An 11,137-nucleotide genomic window follows, 5' to 3' on the forward strand; every position below is an offset into this window, starting at 1 on the left:
TATTTTTTTATTTTATTATTTTTGTGTGCGTGTACCGCCAAATCAGATCTGACTGGTACAGGAGGAGATTGCCCCTCCTTCCCTGGCAGAGCATCTGGTGGATTTGAACCGTGCACCTCTGGGATTGTAGTTGCAGCTTCTTGCCACTAGGCCACCAGAGCTCCCCGGTTATTATCTATTTCTATAATGTGGGTAGATGTGTCAGAGACAATAAGATTGGCACAGGATAGAGCAGGGTTTAGAGCTCATAGGGTCACTACGAGTCTCAGGCGACTTGACGACACATAACAACAATACGTGTTACACCCAAGAAAACCACTTGAAACAGTTCTACTCTGTCACGTGAGATTGTTATGAGTCGAAAATCTGGTAGGACCCGATAACCATAAAAAGATGTAGCAATCACTCACCAACATCAATACCAATAAAAGGGGACAACAGTCTCACCTCACCTCAGCACTAGAGTAAAATTCAAAAAGAGGTGCAAACTATTAAAAGCCAGTTGCAAGACTTGGCTCCTCTGAGTAGTATCCCACGCCTCTCCTTGCCTCATTTACCTCTTATTTAGCAGTGAGATTTCCATCTTCTTCACCTCTGAGAATCGGTGGTCCTGGATGCACAAAATAGGAGGAGAGTCAGGTCATAGCTGATCCAATTGGAGCTACTCTGTCCCTTAGGTTTAGATTCTGATGCACATCTTCAGGTTAAAAGTTGGAAAGTGGATTCTGCATCTTAGTGTCTATGGCTTTCTCCTCAGTTCTTCCTTTCCTGCCCCAGCATTCTAGAATGTGACTCTGACCACTCCCTCCATTATTCCCTCCTCAAAGACCATCCTCCTTGAAATCCCATCGGATTTTGGTTAGCATTTCAAAAGTGACTGGTGGTGATTTTTGGTATTGTTAGCAGCCATGGGGTCAGCTATAACTTACAGGGACCCTATGAATCTTGATCTGAATCTTGCCTTATCCTGTACCATCCTCACCTTCTCTGATATACTTGAGCCTGTTGTTGTTGTTGTTGTTGTTTACCAACGGTCAGAATCCTCCAACGGGAGGAGATTGCCCATCATTCTCCCATGGAGCGGTGGGTGGCCTCAAACCGTGTACCTTCAGGATTGCAGCGAAGCTTCTCATCACTAGGCCACCAGAGCTCCCTATACTTGAGCCTAGCTCTGGAAAATGCTCATCTATGTCAAGAATTTATTGTATATTTGATCCCACACTTCTATCTTCTTCTCTCATATCTGCCAATTACAGAACATGGACTAGTTACTCATTAAATATTTAATTTTTCATGCTGTTGTTATGTGCCATTATGTTGGAACCAACCCATAGTTGACACTCCGGTGGGTTTCCAGCGGCAGTAAATTGCATGGGAGGAGACCACCCATCCTTCCTTCACAAAGCAGCTGGTGAATTCCAACCACGTTCCAACTACTCTTACTTTTATGAAAATTTTCATCATAAATACAAGTTTACAAATCTTTTTTCCAATTACATTTTTTAACTTATCAAGATACATGGTTTTATAGTTCTAATCTGGTAATGTAATAAATTATAGTGCTTAATATATAAATGTTAAACTAACTTTTCATTTCTCTGAAAAATCTGACTTGACAAATATATTACTTTCTATATATTTGTTATTTGGTCTATGAGATTATTTTGTAGTAATTTTTGCATCTAAGTTTATGTGGTGCATTTGCTTACTGTTTTTCTATATTTTTTCAGGTTTAAAAACAAAATTAAGATTGAGCTCATAAATTGAATGGGTAAGTAAGCCATCCTTTAATATTTCAGAAGAGTTTATCTGTGATGCATATTCCTTAAATGAAGCACCTGTGAATTTTTAACAAAACACTCAAGTTCTTTGTTAGATACATGGCCATTTTTTTAAAAAATACCTCAAGACCTACTGCCCAAAAGTTGACTTCCGCACATAATAGCTCTCCATCAAAGTTCCAAACTTTAAATCTTAACGGAAAGAGACTTGTCTCATCTTGGAGTGCCTGGTGGATTCTAACTGTTGCCCTTGCACTTAACAGCCCAACACAGAATGCGCTGTGCCACCAGGACTATTTAGGCAGTTTCTCCTTGAGTAACTTTGGTAGTTTTTTATTTCTTTTTTCAAGGAATTTCTCCTTTCTTCTAAATTGTCTATTTCTTAAAGTGGCTGAAAATATTGTATTATCATTTTAATATGTGTTCAAATTGTGGTGGTATCAGAGTGAACTGTACATGAAGAGGTTTTAGGTAGCATTTAAAATCTTCCACTGGATGATTTAACAATAAGAAAATACATGTTCAGCATGCAATATGTAAAAAGAATGTAGGCAACACAGAGATTGCCAGATCTGACCTCTACTAACTCCACAAAGTGAAACTGTCCCATTCAACAGCATCCATAACATAAAACCAATTCCTACAAGGTCACATATGGTTGCCCAAGTTCTTGTTTCTACTTCTACTAACAGCATGTTTCCTGTTCTCCTGGGGCTGAAAGCCTTTGCAATGACCACACAGATCTTACAGAATCATATTGACTGTTAGGGAACTTATTAGTGAAGTTAACATGCTATGATTTAGTTTGGTAGTAAGATACAATACTTCAGTCCAGGCAGCTTCTCCAGTGTAGAGTTCCTCAGTCCAGAAAGCCTCCAGTGGTTCACAGTCCCATTGACTTTCAGCATCATAGCTTAGTCCTTCCAGTTACAGCATCTTCCCTCAATCCTCCAGCTAACTTGGGTGAAGATCCCTGGCTCTGGCTCTGTTAGGCAGCAGTCCCAAGTCAGCTCTCCCTCACGTTAGTTTCTGCTTCTCTGCTAAGGCTACTACTACTACTGCTCACACAAAGGTCACAGTTTTATTGGGAAAGGGATCTCTGGCTCTGAATAATGTGTACACTCCACTTCCCGTTCCTCACTGGTAGTGCGATTTCCAAATTTCTGTTGCAGAACCTGCTCAGTTTAAACCTGATGGAAAGGTGAAGCTGGCCAATTCCCTTGTCAACATATTTGCTGTTGTTGTTGCTATGTGTTGTTGAGTCAGAACCAACTCATAGCTGACCCTCCAGTGAGTTTTCAGAGGTTATGAATCACCCGGGAGGTGATTACCTATCCTTCTTCTGTGGAGCAGCAGGTGGATTCAAACTGTGTGCCTTTGGGATTTCAGCACAGCTTCTTACCACACCCTCCCTATTTTAAGTTCCCTTCCATTTGAAAGTCAAGTCAATTGCTAAATAAGCCATTTTGAACAATAAACCCTTGACACTATACATTATCCATCAAAATGCATTTTTAAAATGTAGAGACTCAATTCCCTTGATGAAAATGTCCTTTTTATTTCCAGTATATGATTGTGATGATATGGATGGGAACACATTGTTTTACTGGATTTCCCATTTCATTGTTGTTGTCAAGTGCTGTCGAGTATGACTCACAGCAACTCTATGAACAACCAACCTGAAACCTACCCTATCCTATGCCATCTTCATCATTTCTGAGACAAGAGAACCCATTGCTGAAGTCACTAGAGGTCTTCCTATCCTTCACTGACTATCTTCCCAAGCATGATGTCCCTTTCCAAGGAATGGCCTTGCCCAGCTACATGTCCAAAGAATGAAATATAAAGCTTCATCGTCTTTGCCTCCAAGGAGTTCTCTTGCTGCCCCCTTTCCAGGACGTATGTGTTTGTTCTTTTGGCAGTCGATAGAATATTCAGTATTCTTCTCCAGTGCCATAATTCAAAGGCATCAGTTCTTCTATCATCCTTATTCATTGTCCAGTTCTTTAATGCATAGCAGATGATTGAGAAGACCATGGCTTGAATCAGATGCACCTTAGTCTTCAAACTGACATCATTGATCTTCAGTATTTTTGAGAGTTCCCTGACAGCAGACTTGCCCAATACAATACATCTCCTGATTTTCTGGCTGCTAGTACCAAGGGTGTTGATTGTTGATCCAAGGAAGATGAAATCATTAACAGCTTCAATCTTTTCTTCATCTATCATAGTGTTGACGTTTGGTCCTGTGGTGAGTATCTTTGTCTAAAATAAAGTTCATATAGTACTATAGTATTTTATATGCAGCAAACATTTCATAACCTCTTCACTTCCAGCAGGCAATGTTGTGTCATCAGCATAATGCACGTTGTTAATGACTCTTCCTCCGCTTCTGACGCCGCACTCCTCTTCTCAGAGTCCAGCTTCAGGAATTTTTTGTTCCGCATACAGACTGAGTAAGCATGGAGAAAGGATACAACCCTGATGCACAACCTTCCTGATCTTAAACCATGCAGTGTTCTCTTGCTCTGTTAGCACAAGACCTTCTCGGTCTACGACTAGATTTCATATGAGCACAATTAAGTATTATGGGATTCCCATTCTTCTCAGTGTGAGTAATAATTTGTTATTACATGTGCAGTCAAATGCCTATTAACTTTCAGGTTTTATTTTTCAAATTCAGGTCTTTAGAAAATACACCTTTATAGAAAATATTCCAATATAGGCATAAGTTTGTGTCTCAATTCTTCATTCCGATTCACTGTCCCATTTTTCCATTTCTGTCATTGTGGTGAGTCTTAACTGTTGGCAGATTACACCTTCCCTTCCTACACATCTTTTTAAGTTGACAGAGATTCACAAAGCTTTGATTTTGTACATAAATTTTACAATTACTTTATCCAGTTCCTCGAGAATGATATAACTGGCATTTTTGTTGTCATTGTGTCTCAAATATCAAATAAAATAGAGATCAAGATCAAAAGTATGAATAAGAATAATATAGAGGGGTTTTTTTAATCACAAAATGCTATCTTACTATTACATTTTTTGTTTGTTTGCTTTTCAGCCTTCCAACAACTAAAAATCCAATTCTTGTATTTAATCACATGATTCTAAATACATCAACCCAGAAATTCTATTCTAGGTATTTACTCAAGTCAATTAAAACATGTTTGCACAAAAAATCATCATGTGACTGTTCATAGCTCTGTTACTTATAATCATCAAAACCTAGGGGCAAAGAAGGAGGTGTTCCTCGGACAGTCTGCTTTTCTAGCTGTACACATATATACATTTAATTGACTTCACTGTACAGAGTTAACTCGTGGTTGCTGTGATGCTAAACATTGTGACACTGATGCATCAAATGTGATAATGGTTATCCATGGTGGACAGTGTTTGGTGGAGCTCCCAATCAAAACAAGCTTGGAAGAAAGAGTGGCATCCATTTTCAAAATAGCTTGCCTCAGGAGACTCTATGAAATTAGAGAAACGATGAAAGTTATACAATTGTTCGGGTCTTTCGTTCATAGGGTCTTTATGAGTTGTCTATGACTCAATGGCACTTAACAACAAGACAACTGGGTTCATTTTTTATGGTGTTGTTATCTTGTCCTCAAGATGCCTTAAGTCAACCTTAAGAATTTCATAGCATCAGTAATGACTTCTCCCCTTTATATGGGCAGGAAGTTGTTGTTAGTGGTGGTGGTGGTGGTGGTGGTGGTGTTAAGTGCCACTGAGTTGAGTACAATTCGTAGTGACCCTATAAACAATAGTCCTGAACCCTGTCTTATCCTGTGCCATCCTCATCATCTCAGTCATATTTGATCCCATAGCTTCAGCCACTATGTCAATCCATCTCGTTGAGGGTCTTCCACTCTTTCACTCACCCTCTACTTTCCAAGCATGGTGTCCCTTTTCAGGGAATAGCCTCTCCTAGCGACATGCCCAAAGCATGTGAGATGAAGCTGTGAACTGACATACGCATATCCATGTGTACTGAAGGATTCTTTAAAATAGCAAAGAGTTGGAAACCACCCAAGCATCCATCAATAGATGAAAGGCTAAAGAAACTATGGTACCTTCACACAATGAATTATTACACATCACTAAAAATTATCAAGAATCAAGAAAAAATAAAGCTGAGTGATGTCAGTTATGATACTGATATTGCTATTGTTGTTATAGGTGTCATCAGATTGACTACGCCTCACAGTGACGCTGTAAACGACAGATCTGAGCCCTGCCCTATTCTGTGCCACCCTCACTATCACTGATCTGCTGAGCCCGCTGGTATAGTCACTTCGAGTATAAGACCACTAGTGTTAAAAGCTAAGGAAAAGTTTACACCCACAGATAGAATCAATCTTGGAAGGTTAACAGGGATGAGAAGAGAAGGGGAGATGGATGAAAAATAATACGTAGATAAATTGAGTGATGAAAAAGACTATACAATAAGAATTTTATAGACACTGTAATAAATTACATTAATCTGTTTTGATTTATGTTAGAAATCACTTAATGTTATGAATATCTATGATTGTCAGAAACCAATACGATTTGTAAACTGTCATTCAAGTAAGAACAAAAAATACATTTAAAAAATAAATGTCCAATGAATGAATGGAACTCCAAAATCTCTGTAGATGTTCATTGAAATGAAAAATAAATAAATTAAAATATTTTAAAAAATGTTCTTTTTTTAAGAAAATTTATTTGAGTAAAAATTTACAAATCACATTGATTTTCTCAGACAATCATTCACAGGCATTCATTACCATTGACTGGTGTAATTAACTTATTACAATGTTTAATTATACCTTTATCATACAAAAATTAAGTTTAAACCCAAAAAAGGACATTTAGGGTGCCTTTATACAAGTACGGTATATGGTTAAATCCTGATGTTTCCACTCCTATAAACGCCTCTCCTTCATGGAATAGGTGGAGGCACCATGGATATTTTTTTAAAAATTTTGTGGAGGGTGGCGGGACAGAAGTGTAGACCTGCTTTTCTTATTCTTGTTGCTTTCCAGATGGATTGAGAACAAATACTTGGCTTTCAAACAATCATCTCCCTAAAAAGAAAGCTAAGTTTTTAAGCACAATCATAAGGAAACTGAAAGTTAATTCCTCATTACTGTTCTGTAAACTGGCCCAAGATCAGTTGAGCACTAGAAATACTTTAACACCCAGGTGGTTCTTCAAGATATCTGTTAATGGCTTGAAATGCAGGGACTGAGCAATGGTGTGCTGGTTGCCCAAAGGATATGTACCAGGCCAGCGGCCAGAGGCCAGAGGTAGGCACTGCCAACTAGTTCCTTGAGAAGTCAACTCTGGACCTTGAGAAGACTGTATGAGGACAAGCAGGGCCGGAGGCCTTCTGGTCACAGGTACAGGGCAGCACTGCCCAGAATCAGGTCAGCAGAAGAGGAGATGGAATATACCCACAGGGTGGGAGTTGATCAGACTATGATCTGAGATGCAAGGCCAAGTTCATCTGACATTCTGTTTTCTTATTCAACAGCCTGGGATAAAGAGTCAAGAAGAATCATTCAGTCACTGAAACCAGGCATGCAGAGAAGAAGGAGGGGAAACAATTCAGGAAGCTGGAGCAAGGCATTGAGAACTAGGAAGGAGATGAAAGTCAGAAAGAGCAGAGGACCAAGAAGAGAGAGGTGGGCAGAGAAGACCACCTGATCCTCTTCTGCCCTGAGTAGTCTCTTAGGTAATTCCCTCTGCCTCTCCGTCCCTCTATTCCCTCATCTCTTCAATGGAATGATGGTTCCTTTCTCTCAGAACTATTGTGAGGTTCATAAGTATTGTAGCAGTATCTCTGGTTGGCCTGCTCTGTGAATGTGGCAGCCACCTCTGTGGTGGAAGCTAGGTGGTCCCGCAGGAGCCTTGCTAAGGCTTTGCTTACTTAGCTAGCTTAATTAAGGCTTAGCTTACATTAAAATGTTGTCATTGCCTGCCTGTCAAATCACTACTTCCAAAGGCTGAGCATTTAGAAGTGGATGGGGCAGGAAGAAGAGGAGCTGTATGTGGCCATGAACAACCATAGGTCAGGAGGACAAGGTGAGGAACTGAGGGGTCTGTCTGTAAAGAATGCACCTCTCAAGATTCTGATGAACCAGTCTGTTTTGCAGAGACCTCATGCTGACTAGCTCAGTGGAAATCTGTATACACAAGCACCTTGTCAATACACACACACACACACACACACACACACACATACACATACACACAATGCAGCCACACCTCTTGGACAACTTCTTTCCTCATGCACAAGAGTCAGATTTTCCCAGGCCTCCACTCCAGAGAGAAGCCTTTGAGAGTGACAATGTGTTGAAAATCCCCTAGGTTCTCACTCTGATTTTGATATCAGCAAGGGGAAATCCAGGCTGGCTCAGCACTTCCCCACAATGGTCTCCCGTGTTCTCAAGTAAGTGGTCACAATTGCCACTGGTTTTTCTGTACCAAGAATCTGAGTTTGGAGATTTAATTAAAATTGTTGGTGATATCTATTAGCATTGGGCCCTCTCCATGGGAACTACTGATGTCGTTCATCTGACCCCTCCAGGCCAGTAGTGTAGAAAATATCATTCCCAAACCCATTAAGCTGTGAAAGAGAACGCTGGCTTGGTGGACCCAGCATCTCTGAGTAATCCATGAGCAGGTTATAACTGCATGCCCCATGGGGTCAGCAACAAGGATGCTGATTTTCTGCATGAAGCAGGAGGCTCATTGGCTTCCACAGTGAAGTCAGAGGCATCAACCAGCGGCTCTTCCCCAGATCTAAGCCCAGTCTCTCTGTTCTTGCAGAATCTGATCATGTGTTTTAAGGTAAACCACACACCGAGCCACTTAATTCACGTGATCATTAAAGACCCTGGTAAGACTGAACATGGCATGAGGACATGTGATCCTTTTGTGTCTCACTTCAGGGTTTAGATAGTTTATTCTTAAAAGGAAGCTTGGCTCCACAGTCAACACTCTTGGCATCAGCAGCCAGGAAATTAAAAGGTGTATTGCCATGGGAAAGTTTGCTGTTAGGGACCTCTCGAAAGTACTGAAGAGCAATGGTGTCTCTCTGGAGACTAAGGTACATCTGATACAGGCCATGGTCTTTGCAATCACTTGTTATGCATCATAGAGTTGGACAATTACCAAGGAGGATAGAAGAATTGATGCCTTTGAGCTGTGGTGCTGGAGAAGAGTATTGACAGTACCACTGACTGCTAGGAAAACAAACAGATTCATCTTGGAGAGGGTTAAACCAGGCTGCTCCTTGGAGGCAAGGATTCTGAGGCTCCGTCTAACACACTTTGGACATGTTGTAAGGAGAGAGCGGTCCTTGGAGAAGAACATCATGCTTGGGAGGGTGGAGGGACAGCGCAGGAGAGGAAGGCCTTCTATGAGGTAGATTGATTCAGTGACTGGGGTAATCATGATGGGAGTGTCAGAGACAGTGCGATTGGCACAGAATAGAGCAGAGTTTAGGGCTGTTGTACATAGGGTCACAATGAGTCACAAGCAACTCAATGGCACTTAACAACAACAACAACTTAAAACATCTGCTTTGAGATTAAAAAACATAACAAAAGCCAGTTTAATTATTGTGCTTCCAGATGCTGTATTTATTACAAAAAAAAAGCTCAATGAGAGGTACAGTAATAAAGTAGCACTCCATCAGTCGATCAGTGTTTTATGACCTTGTCTACGTGTGCAGAAATACAACACATCAAAGAATACAAGACAATTACACCTAGGATTCCTTCCCTGAGGAAGTGCACTGCGCAGTGGAAGGAGTCTGATCTTTGGAGAAAGCAGCAGTCTTAAAACCTGGCTTTCTGACCACAATAGAATCAGACACTTCATCTCTCTCTAAAGCCAACATTGATTCTGTTCAATGATGCTGATAGTGCTTATGTTAAAGGATAGAAAAAAGATGATCAAGTAATTTACAAAACACGGCAGAGTTTCGTGCCTAAAGCATAGTTGTTGTTAGGTGTCGTCAAGGTAAGCACGATCCATAGAGACCCTGTGAGCAGTCGATCTGAATCCTGTCCTATCCTGTGCCGTCTCCACAATCTCTGAACACCTGAGCCCACTGCAGCCGTCAATGTCAACCCACTTGGTTGAGGATCTTCCTCTCCCTCACCATCCCTCCAACTTTCCAAGCATGACGTCACTTTCTAAGGAATAGCTTCTCCTAGCAACATGCCCAAACTATGTGAGACAAAGCTTTATTATCTTTGCCTCCAAGAAGCGTTGGCTGAAACTTCTCCAAGACCTAGCAGTTCTTTTGGCAGTCCATGGAATATTCAGCACTCTGCTCCAACACCACAATTCTAATGCAACAATTTTTCTTCCGTCACCCTTGTCATTGCACAGCCTTCAGTAACATAGTAAGTGATAGAAATGGCCATGGTTTAAATTAGGCTCATATTAGGCCTCAAACAGACATCATTGCTCCTCAATATTTTTTTTTACAAAAGACCAGAACATCATTTATTTTATTGTCAAGGTTTACAGGAACAAATTAAATATTTAAGATCAAAGGCTAACTGTTAGATCTTACTTATTCCATTAATGTTTATTAAGTATGTCGTCCCCAATTATCTTAAATTAAGAAACAAGTAAAACATATGAAAGTACCTGTTAACAATAAATACAAGTAATTTTCTGTTTCATAATCCAAATATTTCTATCTTAAACACTCTACTAGAATACCAATGGGCTAATTTTCTCATAAAGATGTTTGTGTTTCAAAATCCAGAGACAGATTATATATTAAACTAATTAAGAGAGTAGATATAAAAGAAAATATTGGTCTAATTCAGGAGTATTCCGTACATTGATCACCTAGAATCTTGATTGGCCAAAATATGAAACCTAACAGTCTTGGTCCTGCAAATACATTAGATTTACTATGAAAGTACATTTTCTTTTCAGAAACATTTTGCCAGATATCCACTGTTGTCTACTTTTGGCATTATTCCTAGTATTTTAATCATCATTATGGAGATGGCCAGGGTTGCTATAAATAAATCATTTCATACATGATGAAGCTAATAAAAATCAGTTAATTATTTACCATAAGCCAAATGTGGTCATATGTATTTTTACCCTTTACCTAAGTTTTGCTGTGTTGAATTTGGTTTGAAATTAATGTAAAATATACCTACAGACATTTTTGCAGCGTTAGCACTAAAAGTACAAATTGATGACACTTGCGAGGTAAAGCAGAATGATCAGATCATTAAGTGTCATCTTTGCTGATGATACGGAACTGCTCTCTGATACTAATTTGGCGGAACATTGACATTCTGTTGTTTTTATATGTTTAAAAA

This window comes from Elephantulus edwardii, unplaced genomic scaffold (assembly GCF_000299155.1).
Source record: "Elephantulus edwardii isolate Elephantulus edwardi_28Jun2011 unplaced genomic scaffold, EleEdw1.0 scaffold00510, whole genome shotgun sequence".
NCBI classification, from domain to species: Eukaryota; Metazoa; Chordata; class Mammalia; order Macroscelidea; family Macroscelididae; genus Elephantulus; species Elephantulus edwardii.